The following is a 17,377-nucleotide window of genomic DNA, read 5'->3' on the forward strand; positions in this document are numbered from 1 at the left end:
AATTTTTCTCCCCATAGCTTGGAGACGAATCCATTGAGTGTCTCGTTATGTGAGCAGATTTTACTTATGCAGACAATGCTATTGACTTCACTGAGTACAGGTCTGCAGACCAATCCTTAAAACAAAGCTTGGTTAAAAAATGCAGTCATTTTAAAATATGGATATATGTTCAGCTTAGAATAACTGATCCTAACTGCATAAAGCAAAAGAAAAAAAAAAAAAAAGAAGGAAAAAAAAATGCCTAGAAGACTTATTCAGCAAAAGCTCCTTTTTAAATAATTAAAGCAGATTGTGCCCAATGTATAAATTTCTCTCTAAGACCCTTTTTTTTCCATGGAGAGTTGAAGTTTTGTTGAATCTTCTATTTCTAACTCTTAAGTCAATTTGTAGGAGGTGGTGTGTAAAAGCACTTTTAGTAGGGAAAAGCAGCAATCTCAATGCATCAAAGTTAGGTGGTAGTGGGGTTATCACTCCGTGAAAATCACATAAACATTCCACATATGAAATATTATTCATCAGGGCAAAACCCTCCAAGGGTTTCAAAGATGACAATGGTGTCATGAAACCTTTTTTTTGTAACAGGAAAAATGTATTCCACTGCTAAGATTGATTCTGTAGCCATGTAGCAGGCAGTGTGACAAGGCAGGGAATGAACATAATTGAGAAGAGAATTAGCAAACCTTAAATATCTGCTGCTGCAATATCATTACCCATAAACTTGCCCTTTTTCCACCCTCTTTTCCCCAAAGACTGACATCCCATAACTGCAGTGAAAAAGAATGCATTCTTTCGAACAGCTAAATCAACAAGGTCTCACATGAGTAGTGTTGAGTGGTGTGGTTGACTGATTTCATGAAAAACTAATCAAGTATTCATCATTGAGATCAAACACTTCCCAAGTAATTATTATCAAAACCAATCTGATAAGACCCGAGGAAGTGGCATTGCTGATCTAATCAGAAGTAGAACAGAAATAGTTATCTCAGCTTTTGTAATGCTCAGGTATGAAAGCACAAAAATGTAATTGTATTTTATAATTAAGGAAAAGAAAGCTGTCACATTGGAATCAATTATTTCAAATCAATCATAACCATTTTAGTTCCACTGGTTATTTATAAGAACACATATTTACAAACTGACTTTTTCATATATGGGTAATTTAATACATAGAACAGAGATGGCTTAGAAACAAAAGGTATCGTTTAAAGCAGTTTTGGTTTTGAAAGGAAAAGATTTTGTGACTATAGTGACTAACAGTCCATATTTGTATCTTTCTGTGATTTTTTTTAATTGTGAGTTTTTATATATATATAAATACAGAATAATGTTTTTAAAGGCAAAATTGTATTTGCAATCTCAGTATTCTTCTATTTTGCTTTATTATTATTTATTAGAATGCTTCAGGATAATTTAAGAAATTTAGAGTACTTAAAACATTTTATACAAATGTAAAAATGCCAAAATAGAAATTGCTATGTCCCCGGCAATTCCCAAGAATTTAACAGTGTGGTCATGATTTTCAGGCAAGAGCCAAAAAGCATCTGAAATGGCACAGTACATCATACTGCCATTACTCTGGTTGATTTTGACAATATAGTGTTTCAAATAGAACATACTTGAAAAAAAAAAAAAAAGCAAAACAACAACAACAACAACAACAAATCCTAATAGGCTATTTTCCTTGAATCCTTATGTCACTCACATAAATCTTAACCGCTCCTAATTTTAATGGCTTTATTCCTTTTAGTCTTAATGTTATTTGATTTCTCCGAAAATATTTTTCCTTGTAGATGACTGCGTCATATCCGGGTGATAGCAATATTCAGAAGAATAGCCTTTCTTCAGATTCTCATTTCTTGGGTAAGAAGCTTAAAAAGCTGAATGTTAGATTAATTTCAGACATTATTATGCTAAAGTATGAAGTATTGTGGGCATGTGAATCTGACTGGGGTTTCTGGAAATTATTTGATGGGTAGAATGCCATCATTTAAAAATGACTTGCTAATATGCAAATAAAATTAAAATAAAACTATGAATGGAAATGAACCACACATCTTAAATCTAAGTAAATCCTTTTAATGGGCTTTCTGGTGGCTTTTTCATACTGCATAACAACAGTCATGTGAATAAAACAATTTACAGAGGAACTAATAAAAATGAATCAGGATGGAGGAATCTGGTCCTGCTTAAAAGTTAGTTTTTCCTGTCTGGGAACTCCATTATTTCTATACCAATCTCAAAATTATAGTAACAGTAATTGTTTCTAGGCAGACTGGATAGTGAAGAAATGATATGCATTCAGTAATCAAAAGTTCCTATTATTTATATTGTCCTCAAAGAGAAGTTTGGGGAATCTCTTGAAAACCCAGTCCTAAACATATGTGCAATTTTATATATTTGTTTGTTTGTTTGTTTTATTTTAAGACCATAAAATTAAGGGAAGGACATTTTATATCAACAATGAAAATTAAGTCCATTGTAAAAGTGAAGCTCTGCCAAAAAAAGAAAGTTTTTTCACCATAGAAAAGAGCATCCTGAAATCACATTTTTTTCTGCTGGCTTCCACTGATGACATGTCATTAAATCATCCTCTTAAAAGATAAATCTTACCCATCTTACTGTTGACATGAAGGTTTTACACCCAGAAAATGTTCCAAATACAGGCTGCCCATAGAGGTGGTGCAACTCTTAGACTCTGATCCCATTGAAAACATATTCTAGTTTCAGAATCTCATCAAATGGAACTGCTACTCTCTACAGTACTGTACAAAACAGAAGGAAAGTAGATCTTTAGATAACAAACCAATTTAAATGCTATATAGTTGTTTTAAGAAGCCATAATGATTTTTACTCTTTAGTCTACCAGCTTCCTTGACAGTATATATATAAGGTCTGTTGGAACTGATTTTTGGCTGCAGACTTAAGCATCCCATTACCTCTAAGAGCGAGAGCTGCCTACATATGTTAAAGATAATTTCTGCTCTAAATACACTGGTTAATATTTGCCTTTGAAATCATAAAATACAGGTGTAATGATAAAATGTTTTTAAAAAGTGAAAAAAGAGCACTAGGCCTGAGTAAACCAAACTTAATTCACAACTGGTAGCTCTTTATTTGAAGACAATTGATAAGGTTATTTGATGCAGCCTTCCAGTACTTGAAGAGAGCATATAAACAGGAGCGGGAGTGCCTGTTTATATGCATTGATAGTGATAGGACAAGGGGGAATGGTTTTAAAATAAGACGGGGAGGTTTAGGTTAGAAATTAGGAGAAAGTATTTCACTCAGAGGGTGGTGAGGCACTGGAACAGGTTGCCCAGAGAGGTTGCAGTTGCCCAACCCTGTAGGCATTGAAGGCCAGGCAGGATGCAGCTCAGGGCAGCCTGCTCTAGTGGTTGGCAACCCTGCCCAGAGCAGGGGGGTTGAAACTAGGTGGTCTTTAAGGTCCTTTTCAACCCAGGCCATTCTATGATTCTATGATTCTGTGAGCAAGGCTTTGACTTGTTGTGAGTAAGATAACACAAAGTGACCCAATATTAGCTTGTTAAAATCGTTGATTGTATCTGTAACTGTATATTGAACAACAGCTGTGTCTAAGACTTTAGACTTTTGCCATTAATATAAGAAAGTGAAGTTTTGCAATTTTTAATGTTTTTTCTTTTCTCTCTCTCTCTCTTTCTCTCTCTCTCTCTCTCTTTTTTTTTTTTTTTTTTTTTTTTTTTTTTCCCCAGGCCCATGTTTTAAAAACATCATGTTTCCCAGTAAGTTCTTTCTTCCCTTAGTGTTGCAATTCTGTTGCTGTATTACGTATATTCTTCTTATGCAAGCAAGGTATGTTGTATGAATACAAATCTATATAAACATATAGTGTACACACTGTGATGACCTTGAGCTGTGATTCTGTAACACGTATACTTGATTATGTCAGGCTTTACTTCCATTAAGACTGTATTCAGCAGAAGATTGCTGCACATACACAATTTCAGTAATATGAAGCAGTTCTGCTGCTCCATCCCAGCTTACTCTTTGAGGTGTAAGAATGTCCCATGTCTTCTCTGACCACATTTTTAGAAAGTTCAGAACCTCTGAGTACCTAACATTATCAATGTTGCTGGGAATTTGGATTGTTAAATCTACAACCTTCAGATGTTTAAAACATGAAAGAATGCTCGCTCAACATGTTATGTTGCTGAATCATCCTGGAAGGGATGAGTTAGAGCTGTGGTGACACCATGTAGCTCTAGGTAGCTCATGTAGCTCAGGTATTGCTTCAGCTTAGCTCAAAGGTTATTGGAAAAGTCTTTGTTTAGTGCCCATTCAGATGGGCAATTTAATCATGTGAATTTAATCATTCCCTTACCATTATGCATTGTTAAGGGGTTGACTTCCATTTTAGCAACAGAAAGATCATGAAAGATCACAATGCTTGAATTCTCTCTCTAATCCCTAGAAAGCCCCAGCCTAGCTTTTAGTCTGAGTCCTTGCTTTTTCTAATGACTATGAAAGTAGTCATAACACTTTTAGTCAAGCTCAAAGTGAAAGGCCATACCTGTACTGCTCAACGAAATCATTTTAAAAGATATTTATGACGGGGACTCTCTAGAGACAGAAACAGAAAGGAGACCTCAGGTAGCATGTAGTCATAAAAATAATAATAATAATAAAAAAAATCAGCTGTATATGTTTGTGGTCCTCTGGCATTTTTAGGAGCACACTCAAGAGGATTACATCAGATTTTCCAATAGCATCTTTCTGGCCTCCACAATGAAAGCAAACATTAGTTTTTGATATTCAGGCAAGATAGGGAAATCCTCCCCATGTCTGACCAAAAGTACCTGTAATCTCTTCTAACCTGAAGTGATTAGAGGGGACACTTGGACTGAACAGCATATTGTGTATTGCATTATGAGTAAGGACTGCAGACATAGGAAGTCCACAAATTGTGCAAGGCACGTGGTGTGTTGCATGAGTCATGTACTTTGATCAGTTCTCCTCTGCCTCTATTTAAAAACTTTCATCTACAGTAAGGAGATCAGACCATTATTTGCTTTATCTGAGCAAAGACATTTTACTAGTCACACAGAAATTCTTGGGTAATGTCCCAGAACCTGTTCACAGCTGTGGACAGTAATGGCACAACTCCTATGGTTTTCAACAGAAGTAGTGCTAGACTTGGAAAACAAACAAACAAACAAAAAATACTTGGCCTTGTGGCTGCTTCACATCAAATTCCTATCAATTTTGTGTAATGTTGTCAGTGACTGCAGAACTAGATGAGGTCTGGCAGAAAAGTCTCTGCAGTAAGTTCCTTCTGCCAAGGACTGCCACTGTGAAACTCAACAAGTCACATGACTTGGCTCTCTGCAAATTCCCCTTTACTCCTCTTCTGCTGAGGACAGAGTAGATATTCCTGTCTCACACTTTGCTTGCCATGTTTGCTTAGATAGCCATTCTTTAGAGAAAAAAAAATAATAATAATAAAATTGCTTTACATTCATGTGCTCAGATTAAAGTTAGATACAGTAGTTTCTAGAGAGACTGGAGGTAGGTGTCTGAACTAAAAATCTTTCCAGGCTGCATTGATTCCATCTAGTGCCACTGGAGACACTTGAAGGAGTTCTAGACGCCCTGTTGGTTTGACAGCTATCAGATAAGACCTATAAGAGATCTTTACCTTTCTTGAATAGCAGCTGGAGATCAGCTGACTATGATGGAGTGAAAACCTGGCTTGCACACTGAGAACTACATGCAGATGTCCAAATTTATATGCTTGAATCTGGACCTCAACAGTTTGGGATTGATATTGCTCTGTGGAAGATCTGCCAGTTTCATGCAGAAATCTTGGACATCATAATACCATATCAAAAGCCTTACAGTAATTAAGTGTGGGAAACTGAGTGTACTTTTAAATTTTATTTTATTTTATTTTATTTATTTTATGCCCTGGACTTGATATGTCAATCTTGATTGGCAGGTTCATTCCCCCACGTGCTCTAACACTTGATAGACAAGATTCATTGTCACTTTTCTGATGCTGTATGTTTAGACCATTGATGCAGCCCTATATGCACAATGAAGACATTGTCCAATCACTCTCTAAGGAAGACTACAGTGTCTATTAGAGTATTTCTCTCTTTTAAATGGGATTTTTAATATAAAAAGTTTGCAGAGTAAAATATCTTTAAGACATATACTAGTATAAGTCAGGACAAATGATTGACTGGCTTAATATAGTTCTTATCAACAACTGAACACAAAAACACTGACAAAAAAAATAATTTTCCTTACAGATTAAATGATTATTACTTGAACTATATTAACTTAAAAAGTCAGTAAAAGTCTTTCCATTCCTGGTGGAAGTTTGTGGATAAAATAAAATGTTATCTTTTTGTTTTGGACTCTCTCTAGCATTTGAGAACAAGTATCTGTATGAAGTCCTTAAAATATCTGGACACAAAGAGAAGAGCACACATGTTGGCTCCTTTCCCTTACTCATAAACATGTTAAATGGCCCTCCTAAGTGCTTCAGTTCATTCTTGTTAAATAAGTTGCGGGTTCTACTGAGCTGTGACATGGGGCTTCTGCCTTCTACCATTATCCTAAATGTTGCTTTTGACCTGCAATTTAAAAAAAAATCTAGTTATGATACAGTACATGTGTTTTATTTACATAGCTTCCCAAGCACTCCTTTTCATTACAGTCAGGGCACATTACTGAGAACACATAAGAATGAGCTTGGTCTATGGGGAAGAACTACAAGGAAAGGTAAGGCAAACAATGCAAGAAAGATTTCAGAAAGTGAGCATGTCAGATTGCAAGAATTAAGCTTTGGGATAGGTAAGAAAGGAGCTAGAAGAGAATCATAAAAGAGGTAAAAAAGCACAAGAACAGAAATAACATCACTCCCTAAAGGAGGTAAATTGGGGTGGAAATGTTTTGGAGGAAATGTAAAGAGAAACACTGAAGAGACAAGACTGCAAAGAACAGAGAAGATGCAGAGGGGATAAAAAAAAATCCTCCAAGGGGAGTGTTAGTAGATAGAAGGAGGAAGAAGAAAAATGCATTTATATGAAACACTGCTCATTATTTGAGTAGAGATGGTTATTGCATTTCAAACACAAAAACTTTTTTTCGACATTCTAGGCAGGATTTTTAGCTTTGTTTCCTCAAAACATGAGATATGAATGAAGGCTGTGTTTAAATTACATAAGCATTTGTTTCAAATCATGTAATCTGGCATTAAAAATATATCTGACTGACTTAAAATTTGGTTTCCAAAACTGCTTGCCACTTTATTTTTATGATAAAACTAAATAAATATTTGAACATGACAGTTAAAACTCTCCAAAAAGCATCAGTAAGAAGTAACAGAAAGTTTAATTGAAATAGGTTTACTATGAGTTCAGTTAGATGGAAACAACTTTGATTTTTTGTTAGGGCTAATGCTTTTTTTTTCATTTCTCGTTCTTTCTCTCTGTCTCTCTCTTTTTGGAAAGTCTTTACTTTCCAAAACGTATGCGTTATATACCCTACCTCGTTTTCCCTTGCCAGCTCACAGAATAGTGGCCCTTAAATAGCTACCATCCCATGTTTTCTATTACATTAGAGACAAAAGTGTTGTACACCTTCATTTATGGAAGGGAGGAAATATCTATAAAGCAGAAGGAGCTCCTATCTAATGGACTATCAATTTCCTCTAATATAGATTGCATAGTTGGATAATGAATGGATAAATAATCAGACTTGGAACCATCACATGACTTCAGGAGCTGAATCCTTAACTTCTGCACCCTTAGCAGACTACAGCTTGGGTAACTTAATACTGATTTTGGTTTCAAGAGGATAGCACAATTTTTTTTTTCTTTTTTTTCTTTTCTTTTTTTTCTTTTTTTTTTTTTTTTTCATGAATCACTCAGATGATGCTTTGGTAACCCACTTTTTTCTTAAACAAAAAATATACAAACCTTGAGGAGTTTAAGATTGCATGGATGTAGAAGAGTGATATGTATAAAAAACTATTTCCAGTTCCTTTCTTTAAGATAATAGACATTGATTAAATATATTAATAAGAAGGCATAACATCTGTGTGGGGGACAAGGGGAGAAATGTCAAATTACCAGAAGAAATCTAGAGTACTCAATATGTGAGGAAGAGTTTTCTCAGCATGAGTCTTTTATTGCCTGGCATTTCAGGACATTGTCCAAATTTCTGGCCTCTATTTGGTTCATGTGTCCCCAGAAGTAAACCTGTCAGGAGACAAGAGCGTGGGCTCCAAATGCACTGTCCGCTTTACAGCTTTCAAAGGACTCTGAGTGTCCTGTCATTATAACCTGCAGGTAAGAAACCAATAATACTAAATGGATTAAATACCTTAGGTATATGGTCAATTTTAACATGCCCTAGCCTGGCATTTAAATGTCTAAGATTAACCATTACAATCCAGAATTTATAAGACCATCCAGTTGTATAGCTGCCACAGGTTTTAATACGTTTCTCTAAGCATACTGATGATCAGTGTTGTAAGAAAATGGCTGCAGAGTTGATCCTACACCAAGCAACGAAAAGACGGTGAACACACAAAAGCAAAGACATTGCAAATATTGATGCAACTGTATGTGGGTGGACAGACATATATAGCATCTCCCATGGAGCAGCAACCCCATTGCTGAATTGTTAATGGCTGTCTTCTACTGCATGGAGATGAGCATGGCACTGCCTTCTAATTGGTTTTTATATGCATTTTTACCCTAGGGCAAGGCTTTGTAAATATTCTTAACATTTTGTATATGTTCATAAGAGCATTCTTAACAGCAAAATGAAGCCCCAGACTCACTTTTTGGTGGAATGGAAATCAGTTGAAAATCTGCTCCTAGTGAAAGCCTGGTGCAATTAATATGAATTAATTCACATTAATTGTGAATCATTTCTAGAAGCTGCTCATTGACAACTTTCATGCCAGGAAGTCTAAATGACTCTGTCCTACTTTCCTCAGAGGGAGAGAGTCATTCGTGTAGGTCTTTCTGCAGCTTGAATCCCAGCCTCCACAAAACAGAATGTGCTAAGTAAGGCAGCAGCATTTAGGAGCCTAATGAATGTGCATACGCAAGTATGAAGACACACTTGTAAGCTGGCACTGGTAAGGAAGAGTACATTATTCGATGTATCCTCTTTGAAAAAAAAAATCAATAAAATTCATATACAGTATGCTCATTGTAAAACGACATGTGCTGCATTTAATACTCACTGACGTGACACTTAACAAACAGTCTTGAACTGAGCTCTATTTGCATTTGATTTCTGTCACAGCTTGACAAAAAAGTCTGTTGCTTTCATCTGCTTTTTCTTTTTAACATTTCTAACCAAAGATGCATAGGTGTACCTTACAGGCAGAATAAAAAGCAAAGTGCCCTCTAAAGGGGTCTCAAACCCTTTTCCCTACATGTTTATAATGTACCCCAATGTTCAATCACTTTCGCAACCCAGCAAAGATAACAAAGAATGACTGTAAGAGCTATTGAATATTTTGTGAATTTTCATAAAATATACATGGATAAAAGGGCAGGAAATACAGAATTGTCCCAATTTTGAATAAGGGAACAGTCTTTTAGTAAAGCCCTTGCCCATATGCGATTGTAGTGGGGGCAAGAAAGGATCATACAACCAGAACAGAAGAAAATCTAAAAGCCCCGCAGATCCAGCTGATATCAGGAGATTTGACATAATCTGGACACATGCCATGTCCAGTCCCACAAATCTCAGACATCAAAATAGCAAGTTTTCCCACACAGGGATGCCTTTTACAGATCTGTAGTACAGACTACAGTGGTTGAGGGGTTGCACTTCCAATAGAAACTACCATGCCGGCAGAAATAAGATCAAAGGCTTGACCCTTAGGTTTTGCTAATTTTTTAGGCTTTTTAAAACACTGTTACCATAATTCTGGTGACTGATAAAAATGTGAAATCCTTAATACCATCTGCTTTCATTTCTCTTATGTAAATGTGTAGTCACAATAGCAATGTAATTGCATGAAAACTATATGAGCAAGCAATGACTAGTTCAAATGCTGGCAAGGTTTTGTACGACCAGTTCCTTTTGTTTGAGATTGCTGGTGCTGGTGCAGAGCTTTGATTCCTGCTGGTTTAAAACACCTCCTGGGTGTTCTCCTATGTGCTGGTTTGTCAGAGCTCAGGCAAAACTATCCAGCAACTGCCAGGATTTAAAACTGGGTCAAAAATGTTGCTTACATTCCAAAAGTGAGTTTGAAGTGCCTCAATGCAAAAAATACCAAAAGACTGTGCCTAATTTATCTATACAGGTAAACTGATACATCCAATTTACATAAGAACCTCAATTTCTCCTGCTTAGGTTCCAAACATATCAACACATCAATTGAAATACATGTCCTGATCCTTTTGCCCTTTTTTGCAGCGTAGGAGCCCTGACACTTCCTACAGACATAAACCCTTAAGGTGATCTCAGAGGACTCAGAACATGTACTGATCACACTTAATTCAACTCCAAGCACACTTCAAGAATCATTTAATTGAAAGCTCAGCCAACAGACAAGTGAGCGGTAGCAGCCATGCTCTCCTCATGACAGCTCAGCTAGTAGGGCTTTTACCGAGGAAGGAAAGCCCTGACACTGAGCTATTCCTCACTTTAACAGGATTTGCATTCATAGGTGCTAATGCCCAGAAAACCACTCACATAAGGCTAACAGAACTCACAGAAAATGGTGCCCTCTGTTCTCCTGGACTGCAGCATCAGGACTGCTCAAACCTCCAGTCTCTCTATTTAGATGGGCCATCATTTCCTCTTCCTCTTTCAAATGTTTTTCCTTGAGATTTGGAAATTTCAGATTGACAGCATTCCAGAGTTAGAAGGCAAATCTCAAGTCACAAGCTGCACCAGGGGAGCTTTAAATTGGACATTAGCATGATTTCATTTCATGGAGAGTATGGTCAAGCACTGAAACAGACTGCTCAGGGAAGCAGTGGAGTCACCATTCCTGGATGTATTTCAGAGACATACGGATGTGGCACTAAGGAACATGCTTTGTGATGAGATTCGATAGGTCACGTTGATGGTTGGACTTGATGATCTTGAAGACCTTTTCCAACACAGATGATTCTGTGATTCTAAGACAGAAATGCATTTCCAGAATAATTGGGAGGGGACATATCAGAGAAAGGAAAGCTGTGTGGGAACTGCCAACTTCTCTGTTAGTTTCCTCAACAAGCTTCAGTTTAAAAAAAAAATAAAAAATGGAGAGGAATAAGGAGAGAATAATTGTTTAGGTCTAGTGGCAATATATTCTGAGCGGGTCCACTGGGTTTAGATATCTGGCTCCCTACTTGGGTCATAATTGATAGGAACTGTTTTCAATTTTTAATTCAGTTTGAATTTTTAATTTATTTTGAATTTGGCTGAACATGTGAACATTTGTTTGAACATGGTAACTGTCAGAGGATAAAGATTCTCCAAGAAGACAGGGAAAATGATCAGTAAAATGTAAGGAATCTGGAAGTTAAAGTGGCAGTGGGAATTAGGGGCTGAAATTTTGACCTCAAGTTTTTCTTTGAGTGAGGTCTTGCTAATCTGAGACATTTAGTTACCTTAAAATACCCAGCCACCTTACTACAATCTCTTCAACTGTAAGTAGCTGGTAGTTCTTAGGCCTAGCTCCTAGTTTTGACAGTAGAAATGTTGCCAGATAGAGAATGCAGAGTCAGTCTGCTAATTCAAAGAGATAGAAAATAATATTAATTTTAACAGGAACCTGTTCCATTTGGTCACAGAAAATGGGACTCCATATGTACAGTAACTGAATTATTAAGTAGACAGATTATCTGCCTAAGGACATATTTATTTGGCCCAGAAAAACAACAACAACAACAACAACAACAAAAAACCTGTGCATTGTGTTGTAGTAAATGAGTTCTGGCTAATATAAAGGCACGTTATTTTTTTTCCTCACTCTTTCCTTCTAGCTTGCATTTTGATGATTATTGCTCTAAATATAAGTGTTCAGAAAGAGGATGTGCTGTAGAGATTTATGAAAATGCTTATAAAGCTTTTGATGCACAGTTTATCCCATTAGAGAATGGGGCTCATGTCTGACATGCTTCTTGGGCTCTGGTTCACCCATAAATTGATGAGTTTAAACATGTGGCCACAGCAGCTGGGGACAGTGGGGCTGGCCATGGACATAAACCTAGGCACATGCTTTAATTCATTATGGAATTATGCCCACAGTTATTGGATGAGTGCTATAAATTCTACAGCTTTCTGAATCCATATTTTTCTCCTTGCAAACATTCATGTATAAAGCCACTCTACAGCCAACATTAATTTCAAATTCTGATTATCAAAAGCAGAATGCCTTTGTAATTTATGTAATATTTATTTAAACCATTAAAAGAGGATCTGCTAACAGTGAACAGTGCTAACAAGGTATTACTACTCAAAGGTTTTTAGCAGGAATGAAGCCTTCTTCATAATACAGTTATGTAAGACATTTAGAATCTCTAATTTGCTGAGTTTCATTCAAGTCATGCCACTTATTTTCTGTACAGTTGTACCAATTTACTGATCCCAGTTGAAATGTATTTTTATTGTAAGGTTTCAGTGATAAAACATTCATCTGTTTCTTAATTGGATATACAATTTCCCTGATTCTGTGAGTTTTCGCTATAGCAGGAATGTAATTTCTATCCAGCCTCTTTCTTGTCCTTGTTTCCAAGCTTATCCTTAGTTTCCAAAGGAAATATTAATATATTAATATGTTAATATATTATTTTATTTATTTATTGCAGAGAGAGAGGGGAAAGAAAGTATAAAAGAGAAAATATAAAACCGTACTGAAAACTAGTTCTCTAGAAAATCTGCCTGCATCATAACTTAGTAGATTGTTGCAATTAGATTAAATTAGATATAAACAAAAGTTTAGAACAATACCATCTTTTCTTAAAGGACCTAAAACAATTAGCATGCACAAAGGATAGCCTGTCTGAGGGACCTGAATGTGCCTATGTCATCTTTGGGGATATACACTACGCAAATATCTCCTGCCATATTCACACGTTTTGCAAAACTAATCACTTCTAGATGGAGGCAACTTGAATGTACTCTGTTGACATTTTGCTATTCATCTCTCTGGTAGCTTGTGGACAACTGAGATATGCATACGGTACATATATATATGTATAAATATGTGTATATATACAGTATATATACTATATATGTAGTACATATATATGTATATGTATGCATTACACATATATATATGTGCACACAGACACAAATGCATGCATGTGTTCATGGGTATGTAGAATAAGATATATCTCTGCTTCAGACTGGCGTGCAGATCCAACACCACCGTGCTGTGTGTGCTCTCCAGCTTCCAGCTGGTGTTCGTTCCTGCTGTGCCCTGACCATATGTCAGGATAGTATCACGGCATGCACTCTCTTTTCTCCTTCTCCTGCCCCTCCATGCCTTGGTTTCTGCAGGAGGGGGCCACCTTGTCCTCCAGCACACCTCACTGTATGTAGGGTGGGGGCTTGGCAACCTGTGTTAAGCTGGAGCTGGATGTCAAATGCAGACAATAGGATACAGGGATTATGTTTGTGCAGCTAAACAGAAGAGGACTGGGGAGCAAGTTTAAGGACAGGACCTCTGCCACTACTTAGTTTTAGTTTGCTTCCTGTCTGTCTTAGATTACCCCAGCACCTTTCTTCAAGACAGATATTCTCCAAGGAGGCACCAGTCTTAAGTATTCAGACAATAAGCCAATCTGAAGCCACTTTGTCAGAAAGCCAAGAATCAGTGCCTAACCTGCTTTTGTCTACCGATGAAGACAGGGAGACCTCACAGCTCTGCAAGATGGCAGGAGGACAGGAGCTCAGAGGAGCTCAGAGCTAGAGGTTACAATGGTGTTCAGAGTAGTCAGGAGGCCACAGGTGGGAAGGCACACAGGGGTCAGTTATAGAGAACCTGGCATCTTAGAAGTAGGTGTTACCCACTCTTGAGGGATTTGAGAAAGGCATAAACTTGTGATGAAGGTATTGTAGCGTTAAGGAAGCACAAGGTAAGAGGAAATTTGGAACATGCTGCTGGGGTCATGGTTTGAGGACAGTAGGAGGTGGAAAGGAAAAAAAGAAAGGTGAGAGTTGTGATCACATGAATATTTGAAGTTAAAGGAACTTGAAATTTTGAGGATTGAGTGCTTGGCCATTCCTATCTCTAGCAATGAATATTTATGAATAAAGAGCATTTTCATAAGTGTTAGTCTATATGAGAAATTCTGCTGCTACCACCTAAGGATTGTTTCTGCTAACTTGACTTGAAATGGCTGAATCAAATATCATGTGTTAGATATCCAGCCTGAGAAGTGGACGGCATCATGTAGGAAGAAGTTCAGAAAAAAGGCCAACTAAGGAATGAGTGCCAGACTCCAGAACAAGAGTGGCTATGGCCAGCCTCCAGCACCATACATCTATACAGGTAACCAGTTGTCTTGTAGCTTTAAAATATAAACCAAAAGCTCTAATTCCTAATGCAAACAAAATTACTATAACTGTTGACTCAAAACTGAACAGCAGAGCTAAATTTCTGTCTGTTGATGAAGACTGATATTAATAAGACAGCTTGATTGATATTTATCAATTAATTAAGAGACTTCTATATATATAGTTTTTTTGTTTTGTTTTGTTTTGTTTTTTTTTTAAAAAAAAGACTTTGATAAACTTTCTTTAAGCTTGTTGTGGTAACACTCCTACTGATTTTTTATTTTTATTTTTTTAAGTGGTGGATCAAACTAGATACCTCTTCCCTTCCAAAGCATTTATTTGATTCTGTGAGTTGATCTACATATTTCACACTTTTTTAACTGTAAAAGACTGTGCAACTCAAGTAGTGAAAACACTTGCAAAAGAAAACTGACAGCTCATCGTGTGAAAGAGACCTGTTACTTTTTGGCCTATGTGACTCCTGGCTTTTGGGGCTAGGAAAGGTTAACTGACTTTTTATACGTTATTTAAAAATACTTATATGGAGAAAATGTGCTCAAAATTAAAATCCATAATGTTGTGCATTTCATTAAGAGAGATTAAGATGACTGTATCTTTAGACTGTATTTTGCAGGATAGGTTTTCATTTAAAAGCATGCTCTAGGATATATTCATATGTGATTTCAAAGACATAACTAGTATCAACAAAATGAATCAGTTGCTAAGTTAATAATCATTACAAATTCTAAGATATATTTTTTAATATTATAGCCTATATATGTTAGCACACATGGGGGTACAAACATCTCCGTATTTTTCATTTATCTATGTACTATTCTGTATCTACATACATTAAGTATATTCATATATGTGTATTCCAGTTCCCACTGCAACTAAAGAAGGACTTGCAATTCACTTTAAGGGTAACTGAATCTAGTTGTACCTTGATAAGGACATATATTACTATTACTACTATTACTACTACTACTACTACTACTACTACTACTGCTACTACTGCTACTACTACTACTACTACTGCTACTAAAAAGTATAACTAGCTCAAATAAAACATGAAACATGTAGGACCAAACTTGAAACCTACTGTTCTAATCAAATTTGGGTCTATTCTCATGCAGCACATGAGCATCCTTATGCAAAGATACTCAGATGTAAATTCATTCTGTTGAAATGCAGGTACCTGAGGTGTCTAAGATGAGTTCATTGCTAGTCTATGGTGAAGAAATGGTACCTGTGGATTGCCTCTTCACTGCCAGAGGGGGCTGTCAACTACAGGGAGTAAAGGATGATTATGTTTCTAATTTTAGCACCTTACTTCAGGTACCAGTATATGGTCTTTTTAACATTGCATAAATGTACATAATCTGTGCAAGTATTTTCTACTCATAATACAGTTGAGGTTAACCAGACTAAAGTATACTTCTAGATTATAAATTCTTGTACATTGTTAAATAAACCATATTGACAGACCAACTGATGACTTGCACAAGGCAATTTTTAATTTTCAAATATAATTCTGCTTATACCATATATCCAGCACCATCAAATGTACTAATGCAGTTTGCCTCAGTATTTAACATCATTCATTCCCTCAACAGTTTTCTGATGATGAAAAAATATTGTTTTACCTATTGTACAAATAAGAAATGCATTGCTACCTGACTTGCAGGAAATAGCAGAGGGCACCAAACTTGTGTTTGTTACCTAAGTGACTGTTTCTTTACACCACCATCTGTGCATGATAATAGAAAGGGTTTTTTTTTTGTTGTTTTTGTTTTTTTTTGTTTTGTTTTTTAATTTTATGCATTAATGTATGCTGTCAGACTTACTTTCCTAAAAAACACAAATTTTCCACTTGTGACATCATAACTGGTTGCTCTGGGAATTACTATGATGCCATGAAATGATTTAGGGTGAAAGATAGATAAATTCTTAACAAGCAAGTATATTCTCATGCAGCTATAATATTGTCATGTCCCTAATGATAAAAATGATAGAAGAAAAAACAGAAGCTACATGACACACAGACAAAGTGTTTTTAACTAGAACATTTTTCAAAGTTTTCCAGAAGACATCAATTGCTTTTTAAGCAAATTATTTTGTACAGAACTACAATGGGACCATTACAAAATGCCCCTCTTCAGCTTACAATTAGATTAATAATGTAACTGAGGGCTTGAATCTGTGCACATTCTTATTCAACAAGAATATCAGTCCCCATCAATTTACTGCAAGAAAAAAAAAAAGCTCCTCGAAAGTAATTTGCACACAAACATCTACCCTGCAGTGTCTCCAAGCTCCAAGTTTTCTCTTTCCTGAAGAGTAATATTTTATCTCCTTTTTGAAAAAAAAGGAAATCTCTCTTTTTAAATCATTTAAAAAATAAAAAGAGGTTAAAAGTATTTAATATGAAATCTGATATATGAAATTGAATAACAAAACAGATTATCCAGAAGTTCCTCTGATATACTGATAATTTTATATAATAAAGTTCCAGATCTGGGACAGTTTAAGCTATATGAAAATTATATCCACTGGAATAAATGGGAATGAATTGACAATCTTCCTTTTATTTATAGTTTACAAATACTGGGAGCTGTGAGGTTCCCCCTCACGTGTGGAAGTCAAGTCCACTTACAGAATCACAGAATCATTTAGGCTGGAAAAGACCTCTAAGGTCATCTAGTCCAACCTTAACACTTCTCTGGCAGAATAATAGCAGAATAGTAGCAACAATAGGAATCACAAAGAGAGCAGGGTTTGAGCATTCTTTAAAAGCATGTTACCACTCTCCATTAGAAGGAGGAAGCATTCCTCCTTTGTTTGTCATATCTTTTCCAGGAGCAAT

General features: G+C 36.1%; 1 long non-coding RNA gene across 1 annotated transcript; it reads left to right on the forward strand.

Annotated features, from left to right (window-relative positions):
• The first annotated feature begins 1,456 nt into the window (after window positions 1-1,456).
• Window positions 1,457-9,247, forward strand: LOC118163429. The gene is made up of 3 exons (XR_004749047.1): window positions 1,457-1,860; window positions 8,239-8,336; window positions 8,993-9,247. It is a non-coding gene; the product is annotated as an uncharacterized LOC118163429 (long non-coding RNA).
• The last annotated feature ends 8,130 nt before the right edge of the window (window positions 9,248-17,377 follow it).

Source organism: Oxyura jamaicensis, chromosome 1 (assembly GCF_011077185.1).
Source record: "Oxyura jamaicensis isolate SHBP4307 breed ruddy duck chromosome 1, BPBGC_Ojam_1.0, whole genome shotgun sequence".
In the NCBI taxonomy this organism is placed as follows: domain Eukaryota; kingdom Metazoa; phylum Chordata; class Aves; order Anseriformes; family Anatidae; genus Oxyura; species Oxyura jamaicensis.